The sequence below is a fragment of the Polyergus mexicanus genome, unplaced genomic scaffold, assembly GCF_030449975.1.
Source record: "Polyergus mexicanus isolate NDT 795.1 unplaced genomic scaffold, iyPolMexi1.0 SCAF_1, whole genome shotgun sequence".
NCBI lineage: Eukaryota > Metazoa > Arthropoda > Insecta > Hymenoptera > Formicidae > Polyergus > Polyergus mexicanus.
The window spans coordinates 11,522,699-11,534,245 of NW_027223321.1; the positions used below are offsets into that span (position 1 = coordinate 11,522,699).

Sequence of the window (11,547 nt, forward strand, 5' to 3'; positions counted from 1 at the left end):
AATGACATATAAATCAACCTTTGCTATACCCGCCGTCCTCTTCTTTCTCCCCCGTTCCCTCGTCCTTTCGAATTCGCGGCTCCCACGACATGGATCGCTATCTCAACGATGGATCCGGAACCAGTGAGAAGTGTCACAGACATCTCGGGAGGCTTCGTGAAATTTCGTATGAAGTAATTCATACGAAGCATAAAAAAGTGGAGAATTCGTAGAATTTCTGCAGAAAACACAATATTTCTTTTCACGTTGACATCGTAACATGGATTGGCAACATTTCTGAATTATTGATTAATTATCGTGACATGGTTTTAAATAAAAATTAAAATCAATACTTTTTTATACACATATATATATATAATAAGATGTAAATAAATTCATATTTAGATACATAATTACTTTTTATATTATCAAAAATATATACACACACACATACACATGTGTCGGTTTGGTAATCTTTATAAGATTAGGAGGAAAGAAGTGTGTGAGCTCGCAATATTATGTAATTAATGAAGATCTGCATCATTGATTGATATTATATGCGCCTTGTCATTTTTTCCCATTTTTTTTTTAAATTGATAATCAATAATCATTATTGAATTATTAATTGTTAAATAATCGATATTTAATAATGGAACAATTAACTCGCGTTTAATCCATTGGTTGATCGATTTACTTGACTAACTAAAGAAAAAAAAAAAAACGAATTAAAGTTCAAATCAATTAAAAAATTAAATTTGACAGGAGGAGACAGATATGAATGAGTTTCAGATCTATTTAATATAGATTTTTGTTTGCTCGGTTAGTTTTTCGTCTTCTGATAGCAATAATTAAACCAATAATTAACTGATACTTTTTACTGTGATACTCATATATGCGTCGACATTAATCGACGCTAAAGATAGCGTATGTATCTGACGTATAGAATCCAAGAAAATAAATTGCTTCCGTGCAAAATATTCTGTGTCGACGAATATTAATCAGAATAAAAGTGTGTCTTTCATTTATATTTATAAAATGTTAATGTATATAAAATATAAACATGTTTTTAAGAACATGAATTTCTTTTTAAGTGTGATACGTATATAATAAAATGTGTATATATCATAAATATATGTGTATATATTATATAAAAAACGGATTTTAAAAATATATTTTATAAAGATATATTTTTTCTAGATAATATACTTGTATAAATGTCATTAAAAAATTTGTTTGCTCACGAAACTATTGACATTACGATTTGACATAACAATTGTTTGCACTCATATTATTATTCAATGGAATATAATTAAAATTCATCGTTGATATTGTTGACAAAGACATAATGAACTTGCTATTATACTAGTCCGCTACATATCATATCAATATAAATGTTAATTATTTTATTATTATATTTTATGATTGGCATGCATTTGTTATATAATATAGACACATAATATACTTGGAAATTATCAAAGAATATCAAACTTTGTATTAAATTGCGTGATGTATAACTCGGGGAAATTACGATCAATCTTTCGTGTCCGCGAACGTATACAAAGTGCAACGTAGAATTGCAAAGTGATATTTCATTAGTAAATATATCACTTGCGGCAATGTGTCAGACTTGTCAATTGCATGGTCAATAATTAGCATGTTTATTGCCGGTCGATATTATTCCGAATTATATCTCATCGTTGAATGACGCTAATGACCTTCTAATACGTAATTCGCCCAATGGGACAAGGTTTCTCGCACCGATACGTACATATAAATTTTATCACGTTATCTCGTTTCTTTTTCTTTTTTGTTTTCATCAAGATTATTGGCAATTAAACGAACCTAATTTTATCAATGAGCCAACGTTTTCAGTGTGGAGATGTGAAGCATTAATTAATTTGCCACCGTAAGAGAAATTAATTAATTAATCTGTTTTTGAATTTTATCAAAGGCGATATTCAAACCCTGAATAAGAGGATGAAAGATTTCTGTCTCCATAAAATTTTCATAAAATTTTATTATTAAATTATAATTATTAAAATAATATACTTAAAAATATAAATTTGCAAAATAATAAAAAATTATGAAAATATATAAAATATGTAGATATTAGATATAAATATATTTATTATACAAGTATGTATTATATAAATGGAGATATATTCTTTTACTTTTTTATCTGTTTATTTTATTTCGTAAATGTAAAAATTACGAATAAAAATGCCCGTAATTTTTAACGTGATTAATAAAGTACATGATATGTGATCAGAGAAAAAGATATTGAAGAGTACATTAAATAATGACTATATATTCCTTCGTTGTGAAAGAAATATAGTAACTCGTGGGAACCGGAGCCTCTAGATATGATCGCGCATTGGGCAATAACGCGAACTGCTTTTATTTGGTTCCCGGCATATTACATATCGCGATATTCATTGCGTCCGATCGACGAAATTATATCGACCGCAAATACACGATGTCGCCCTGTAGCTGCCAAGGGCCGCAGATGCTGCGTATGCGCGCGCGCAATCGAAGATTTATTTATTCCTGTCGGAGATTTATTTATTCCCGCGTAACGCGATCTTTTAGTATCGCGTGGCTCGCTTTTAATTCCCGAGATTTCTGACGATTTACACCTGTCTGAAAAAAGCAATTTTTGTTACACGATCTTTGCATGTATTCGAAACATGATTCGTTCGATATCCGTCAATATTAATAATGACGGTTTCCGCGAGCAATAAATTGCGAATAATTAACGTTGGAACGCTACGGATGGAAAATCACATATATCGCTTTTTCTCTTCGCAACATCGAGCCGTCAAGCTATTTATTGATTCGCGAATATCCCCGACCCGGCGCATTGTCTGATAGTTTAACAAATTATTTAAGTGATTTGTAACTACAATAATTGATTGCGATTTAAACGCAATTGTGCAAGGGATTGCGCTTGATGTCTCACTCGACGCGAATAAGATTAATCCGCGAGTTTTGGCGATCTTTGTAAGAATTGCGCCATAATATGTCTCATTTGAAAAAAAAAAATTTTTTAATTAAAAAAAATCATTTTTTTTCTCAAATAATATTTATTTAAATGATAGTAGTGTGGGCTTTAATTAGATAGTTGTTAGCAAAATGTTTTTATTAAAACTGTAAAATTAGAAACTCTAGAGAAATTTCTTGTAGAAGAATATCTTCTGAATTTCATTAATTATTTTGGTGAAATTCTGAAAATATGTTAACTTTGCAAGAGTGTAGTTGCCCGTTTCTCTGTATCGAAATGTGATGACTAATTAATGATTAGATATTGACCGTTGATAATTTAATTATTAGCGATGCGCTCTTCGTGTTTAAACTCGAGGCAATTTCATTCGGCAAAGTGAAATTTTATTGATCGTAAACGGCGACTGCGGTTGCTGAACTCGATCAGATAGAGTGTTCAAAAATTATCGTTTCTTTTTTTTTCGGATACTTTAATCAATCTGGATTAATAAATAAATAAAAATTTAATAATGTGTCAATTATGTTTTTTTTCGCAATTATTATGATAATTAATAATAATAATTCTTAATTAATAATTCTTCTGATATCTTATGTTAATTAAATTTTAAATTAAGATTTAATGTAAAGCTATAAAGAAATTAAATATTTTTTTAACCAAATCAAGTACAGACAGTTCATCTTTGGACACGTGAGATAAGAAACATTTTGAAACATTCTTGTATGTCATGGATAACCTAATTTTACATGGTAGTCGTATTATATATTGCTTAAATGAAATTGCGTGAAATCTTGTTTCGTTCGTCCTGATAAAAAAATATTTGTCAACATAAATGACGCTTTCGCTCTTTCAGCGATTCGATGTTGCGTATAAGCCGTATGTATATGCATATATTGTATTTCCATACAGATAACTTTTGATAGGTGGTGTTTGAAACGTAATACCGTGTTCGCATTGAAAGATAACAGGCCGATACTTAGTGCCCGTTTATGTCACTGGCGCGGTAGATCGAAGCCTCTCGTAAAACAAGTAGTCCGCACACGCACACTCACCAAACACATTGTGCAACGCTAATGGATCGAGTTTATTCATGCGGTCCTTGAATGACTCCGATCGCTCGAGTTCCACGTGGCTTTCGTCATGGCTTTGTTACAAGGAGAAAGTATCGTATCGTCAATCGTGTAACGCGACGACGAAAGATCTTGATAAACTTTTAAATAAAAACCAATGAATCTCTCCTTGAATTTTTTGCAACTTTAAAAGACAAATCTTATTTAAAACCTTGTCCAATCGTAGATAATTCGATAGGAACTCGATAAGAGATTTGTAAAATATTACAGTGTAGCCATTTTATCATATACATATAAAAGTGATATAATAATAATCACTTATAATCCCGCACTATATATATATATATATAGATTTATTTGGCAAATAACAATATCTCGAGATTTTTTATAACAAAGATATTTAAATTTTATAAAATTTTTTTGTAACTATTGATGCTTCTGTTAATCAAAAATTTATTTCAATTTTGCTACGGTTAATCAATAAATTTGATCCTCACAGAAAGGATCGTCGGATCTTATTGTGATCTAGTCTTCGTGACACTTGAACTTATACCTGTAAGATGATTGAATGTATTGCTACTGTAATGAAAGATCAACTCGATTGCTTCGATCTTTTCGACTTCGCTTTTGTTATATTCTCATTGGAAGTCAAAAGAGAGAGAGAGCACAGCTGTACAACTTTATACATTAATGATCTCAAAAATTTCGCCACAGGGTTTCCGATACATCGATCTTTCGGTATTACACGTAAATAATTGTTATGGAATTTTTTGTTTTTGTTCATAGATTTATTTATCTCTTTCTAATCGATTCTTCCTTAACTAAAAAGAATTTAAAAATTATTCAATCTGTTTATTAAACGTGATATTTAATTAATTAGAACAAATAGCTTTAAAAAAAAAAAAAAAAAAAAAAAAAACAGTTTTTCAAGAAATATAAAGATCTAATTACGTAAATTTGAAGAAAAATTCGCAAAGCATAATGCATCGAGATGCTTTGAAAGTTTAAAATATAGAAACAATTTGATATATTATAATAATTAATATAAGTAGAGATAATAACAGAGAATAGGTTGTAATACGATTTACTTTTTAAAAAGAGAAAGGAAATTTTTGTTAAAAGAAAAGCGGCATCGAATTATTTAAAGAATCAAAGATGATCAAAAGGGCACTCGGTGATTCCGGGATACTCTGTTCAAACTATCTGATATTAATTAAGAAAAAGCATTTAACGTTCCACGCGAAGAACAATGCCGTTTATTCTCGTGTTGCAAACTCTTAAATGGACGGCAAGCAACTCTCTTGGCAAGATGTAATTTCGTCTCGCGATAGTGCACTTATACGATCCTGCTCGGTGTTTTACGTAACGTTCGCGATTTTTTTTTTAACTAGCCACCTGTGCCGCGAGAAAAATCTTTTTTTGCGCGCGGGAATCCTTTCGCCGTCCTTCTCTCTCTCTCTTTTTTTTCTTCCGAGTGCGAGCGCAAAAGAAAGTCGAATGATTCGGCTCTCGTGATCGTTAAGCGTATAATACAGTCCAAGATACGTTTTACATCGCTTCCACAATTAACCGTATTTAGCAACCGCGACTGCGGTCGGTGTCGCGGTTACAATCCAATTGTCAAATGACTTCAGTTATATGATTATATTGTATGTATATAGGCGGCTGTTTCTCGTTAAAAGCGTATTGCGGTGAACTTAGAAACCGATTTTCCTCACTCACGTAATTTTTCGCGAGAGGCTCAATTATGAATATGCAAATTGACGGTGAACTAAATGTTATGAATATGTAAATTAATGATTATGGTTGTGTTACTTTTTTTAGTTATGTATAATTTTATTCGCAAACAATTATCTCTAATGTTTCCCAAGAATTTGCTCCTAAAAATTAATTTGCAGAAGTCTCAAATAATAAAGTTTATCAGATTAAATAATTTTTGAAAAAATTATGGGATACGTTGCAATAATAACGTAGATGATTTTATATTTTCGAATTATAAGACATTTCGAATATACAGGTAATCCTCGCTGTTATAAATTAATCGGCGAGACAAAAAAATACCCGGTCTCTTCGACAAGTTCTATAATTATTGGAGAATTATATGTTTATACCAAAAATTCTCTGCGTCATGCGCGTACATTGCTAATTAGTGGAACAGGTAATTAAAAAAAAAATAACATAGATGCGATCAGTCAGGTGGATTTTCTCCTCGGCCATCGAGTTCAGCAGGTCAGTCGCCGTACCTGAAGTGGACCTCGTTCCGGTACTTATATTCCGTATCGCGCCGAAGGATCGTAATGCACCGTGTCGGTATAACCAGTTCTTAACAGACGTTATCTGATTCCACGGCCAGTCCAAACAGATAGCGTCGAATCGATCGTGCCGATTCAGAAACTCGCGTAGGTCATGGATACACGAGATCGGAAATAATTTGCCATTGACAAATAAATGAAATAAAATAATCGGCTAAATTATGCGTCTCAGTTATAAACGAATTTTACCGAAAACTGGATAAATATATGAAAATATTAAAATGAATTAATAATTATTAAAAAATATATATAATTTTTCTGAAGCTCTGTAGTGTCGAATAATATAAAAGTTATAATAGAAAGATGTCTAAAGATATTTAAGAGATTAGAATATCTCTCTTTAATAGTCTATTAAAGATTTAAGTTTAGATAAAGATTTAGATTTCTTATTTTTTATCTGTGTAAATATAAACTTGTGAAAAAATATTACCTTAAATCTCTCTTTATAAGATTCTATAATGTATCTCTCAATGTTACGTGTAGTGAATATATCGCAAGATAATCATTTAAATTAACTTCGCCAAGGCAATCTTATTCAAATTATGCTGGCACTATAAGATATATATATATGTTGTGGTCATTTTAAATCACTCTTCTTTTACATAATTAAAATTTTTTCTTATCGTGACAATTTCAAATTGAATATATTTTTATCAACTCATTGCGGAACAAGATATGCGTCGAACATTGTTGATATTTTCGCATGAATGTATATAATTGGAACAAGGTCAATTAGTTCCGGGAAACTGCAAACGGTATATCACCTAACTCCTAATTTTCCATTAGTTCTGAGCGAGGGAAAGCTCACGTGGAATTACTTATATACGCAAATCACTAGATATCGTTCGTGAAGCTTTATAAAAGGAGCTCTTTCGTCTTGGAAATATCTTTATGATAATATATAAAATTAATAAATATTTGCTTAATGTACTCCTTAGACATCGAGTGCGTCTTACTGTCGTATTTTCCATAATATTTTTAGCAATATACAATAATTTAACAACAATTTAATGATGATTTAGATAGAATACATTATGCTTATTACTGCAAAAACTTGTTTCGCCATAATGTTTTACATCTTTCTGTCATATGGAAAATATATATATATATATATATATATATATATATATATATATATATATATAATCTGTGAAAGAGAGAGAAATATAGAAAATAATGCTTTATATGTCAATGTTTACTTCATATTTCTCACTTTAAATGTAATCATGTATATAAGCGGAAAAATTCCGTACATCAGACGTAAAATCACACGATTGTAAGCTCTTAGCTTTTCGAGATATTGATATGAAATATGCATAAAGTTGTTGGAGATGAGCAAGAAATTATGGATTTGTCTGTGCCGAGAAAATTGCCGGTAAATGCGTTTCTCAAGTGGTTTTACGTAACTGTTAAGGCAACTTTCGACCTGAGGTTAGCAGTCTGTCAAGTTGAGGCTTGCGCATCATAAAAAATCTAATGAGCCATGAGCCTAATTAACGATGCGTTGATGATGACTCGACGCTAAGAGTCTACTTAGGACTAGGCACATAATGCCTCAAAAGCTTTGTCGTGTACGTCGTGTCTTTGCTAAGCAAGCAAGATCTTCCTCAAGATCCCCTTCACGATTATATTCTCTGAAGATGCCATTTCTCTCGATCAGATTAAGTGAATGAAAGGCGGAGAGAATCGCGGCTGGTATAATCGTCTATAGTGATAGCAAAAGAGAGATGGGAAAGAAGAGGGGGGAAGAGAATGAAAAATAAGAAACGGATTGTTGAATGGACAGACAACGCATTCGTAATTGCTACAGCTATTGTTCGATTTCTACGCGATAACTGGCAAGAGTTATATTCACAGCCATTTACTAAACAAGTCAATTCAGTCAAAAATAAGAAATTCAATGACAAGCTAATTAAGAAATTCTTATGAATAGAGATGTTAAAAGAATTAAATCTAAATTAGATTTTACGATTGCAAATTTTTGTCCGAAACATATAATTAATTTATGATATATTAAATTGAGTATATGTCCACGATCTGTGATGGATATGTTTTACGACTATAAATTTTATAATAAAAAAATCGAGCAACATATTATCATTGTAACTTTTACAAAGTAATTTGTATTGCATTGTATGTGTGTTTTCTTTCATATTTTTTTATTTTCTTATTTTTATATACAGACGTTTCTAACAAATTAAAGACAGTTTTATTATTTATACGATTATTTCTTTCGTCGATCGATCCTTCGACTCGTTCACAGATCGATCACAGACACATACTTGACCTTGCATATGCTGTATGCGATCCTGTGGATCTGTTATTTCGCATCTTGCCATCATCCGCTCGCAGCATCCACGTTTCTATGGATCGTATCCGTAATCTGATATGCTACAAACCCATCACGTGCCAGCGATTTGCCATTATTATGCGCATACTTACGATACAATCCAACATTCTACAAATGCAGGTTTGTTTTGTGCATTTTACAATGTAAGAACGCAAAACGACGGAATTCTCCGCAATTTTAATTCGTTTCCATACATATTCGCACACAAATTTTATATCAAGATTTTTATCGAGATTACATTATATATAATCTCGAAATTTTTAAACAGATTAATTAAATTAAATACAAATGAAAAAAAAATATCTTTCGTAAAAGTCATAGGTACCACATATTGTACATATTCGAGCTCATAAAAGACTAGAACCACGTTGTTACGAAATTGCAAATTGATATCTGATAGCGTAAAATGAAGATAAATATTTCGTGTGAATGTAAATACATACGGTTCATTACACACGCTAATGGCAAAACTAGTCTCTCGTATAGCTTTCTTCAAAAATATGATGTATCTCCGAAAGAGTCATACACTCGCAATTCATTTGAATATTAACGAGCAATTTGTGTCGCGTGGCGGAATTTACGATAATTCTACCGGTCGGCTCCGAGAGAGAAACGGACATTACAGCGGCGATTTATTGTCCACATATTCTGCCCACGATGCACCGTTATATTTCAGACGTGCATCACGATTGCGCTTTATTCTAAACACAAGGAGAAGAGAGAGAGAGAGAGAGAGAGAGAGAGAGGATTTATTCTTCGAGAAATAAACTATTTAAAATATATTTTATTTTTATCTTGGATATCGCTTACATTTTAATAGTTTATTTTTGGAAAGGAGAGACTTGTTTTCCAATGAAGATAAATAAAATACACTGATTTCATATAAATTAGGAAATATCTGAGTATTTCATTTTTTTTATATTATATTTTGTGCACAAAGATAATTTACTGTCTACAATTAAATATAGCTGTACAATATAAATGCTTATTTATATTTTATTATTCTGTTAACTTAATGCACTTCGCATTATAGACAGAATATATATATATATATATATATATATATATATATAAACATGTATTAAAAATATTTTCCTTTTAACATGCAATGAGTTTATTAATCAAATATATTACTGTATCAAAAAAAACAATATACATGGTATCTCGCGCGCACGCGTGCGACGTTTCAGGCACTTTTCCGAATTTATCACACATATCCTTAATTAAGAATTTATATAAATTTTATTCGATTTTATTTTATAAATTTTTTAATAACATGTGTATATTTGACTTAATTTCAGAATGCATTTTTTTTTTCCCCCCAAGTTATTCACTTGATATACACAATTTTCATATTTTATCGCAGAGTGATTAGGAAATATATTTATTTATTTATGTATCTAAATTCAATTTTTGAAATTTATTATAATTTCTCGCACATGCCTTTTTCTTACCATTCAGAGATTCTTTAGGTTCCTCAAGTTTTCAATTTTTTATTTATATTAATCTATACATCTCAATTGATCTTTAGATAAGAATATTACGATTGAATTCGAGCGTCAGATTATTCGCGTGATACAAAAAAGATTCATGATAGTTTTTTTATCTCCTGAACTGTTCATGCTCATTAGTAAAGTTACTCTGGCAACAGATCCTTAAGATATTCATAGTCCATTCTTATATTTAAGATCGTTTTAAATGTGATCTTGGCTCGTCTTAAAAGCCCATTCAACCAATGAAATAGCCGCACAGCATCTCAAGATCGTTGACATGATTTTAAATATAAAAACGGACTATCAATATCGGCCTAAGTATTGCTATAGGAACATTTTCTTCAAAAAAAAGTTGTATACTATTTACGCTGATATGGAAGTTCGGTTGTTCTTCGAGAGAACCACTGGTTCTCTGACGATTACTTTCAAATACGAAAAGATACTTCTCTTACAAGCGATAGACTTTCCGATTGCATTTGCAGTTGCCATTTGTGTTGCAATCGACAATTGGATTTCCCATGTTGCAATCACATGTTGCAGTTTCGGCGAACGGGTTATTAATTGTTCGATGCGTACGATAAGGAAGCGATCTATTCCTCAAAATTATTCCCGATATAGAAGCAAAATTGCCATAATAATTAAATGAATGCTAAGAAGATAGAGATTTTGATTTCCAAATTTTGATGTTGAAATATCTGCTGCGCTAACCGATATTAATAATGAGTGATTGAGATTGGTGTTGTTTTTCTTTTAATGCTACTTCTACTGTCATCTCTTAATAATCAAATATCATTTAATTTTTTTAATTTGAAAATTTAATGGAATAAAATATTTTCTATAAATTATTTATTGATTGAATGGGAATCTCAAGAATTTTGAGATTTTAAGGTTTAAATAAATTTTACATTTCACCGATTAGAGATTTTATAAATATCCACTTGAAAAAAATGAACATACGAATATTTCAAGTCACAGTGTCAAATAAATCTTCGGGATCAAGAGTCAGCAATTTATATAAGAAAAAACAAATAAACTAATTTTATAAAATCGAAAAGTAAGCCTTCCATGAAAATGTTAATTTATCGACGCTCAATTTAACATGATCTCTCGGATAATAAATATGTCCGAATATTAAAAATTCCAAATTGTTAAATATTATATTACGTTAGCATACGCAGTTTTGTATATGTACATTGAGATTAATTATAAATACAGGAACTGAATAAGGTACAGTGCAATGATTGTTATACCATACCGATAGTTCAAATTCGCGCGATCTTACTTCAATTGACTAAATATCAGATTGAGAAAAAAAAAAAAAAAAAATGCGCAAAACAGCGCATTT

At 30.7% G+C, this 11,547-nt stretch overlaps 1 long non-coding RNA gene across 2 annotated transcripts in view; it reads left to right on the forward strand.

The window, feature by feature from the left end:
• Positions 1-11,547, forward strand: part of LOC138935203 (uncharacterized) — a 72,043-nt gene that overhangs the window by 28,303 nt on the left and 32,193 nt on the right. The gene's annotated exons all lie outside the window — the stretch shown is intronic.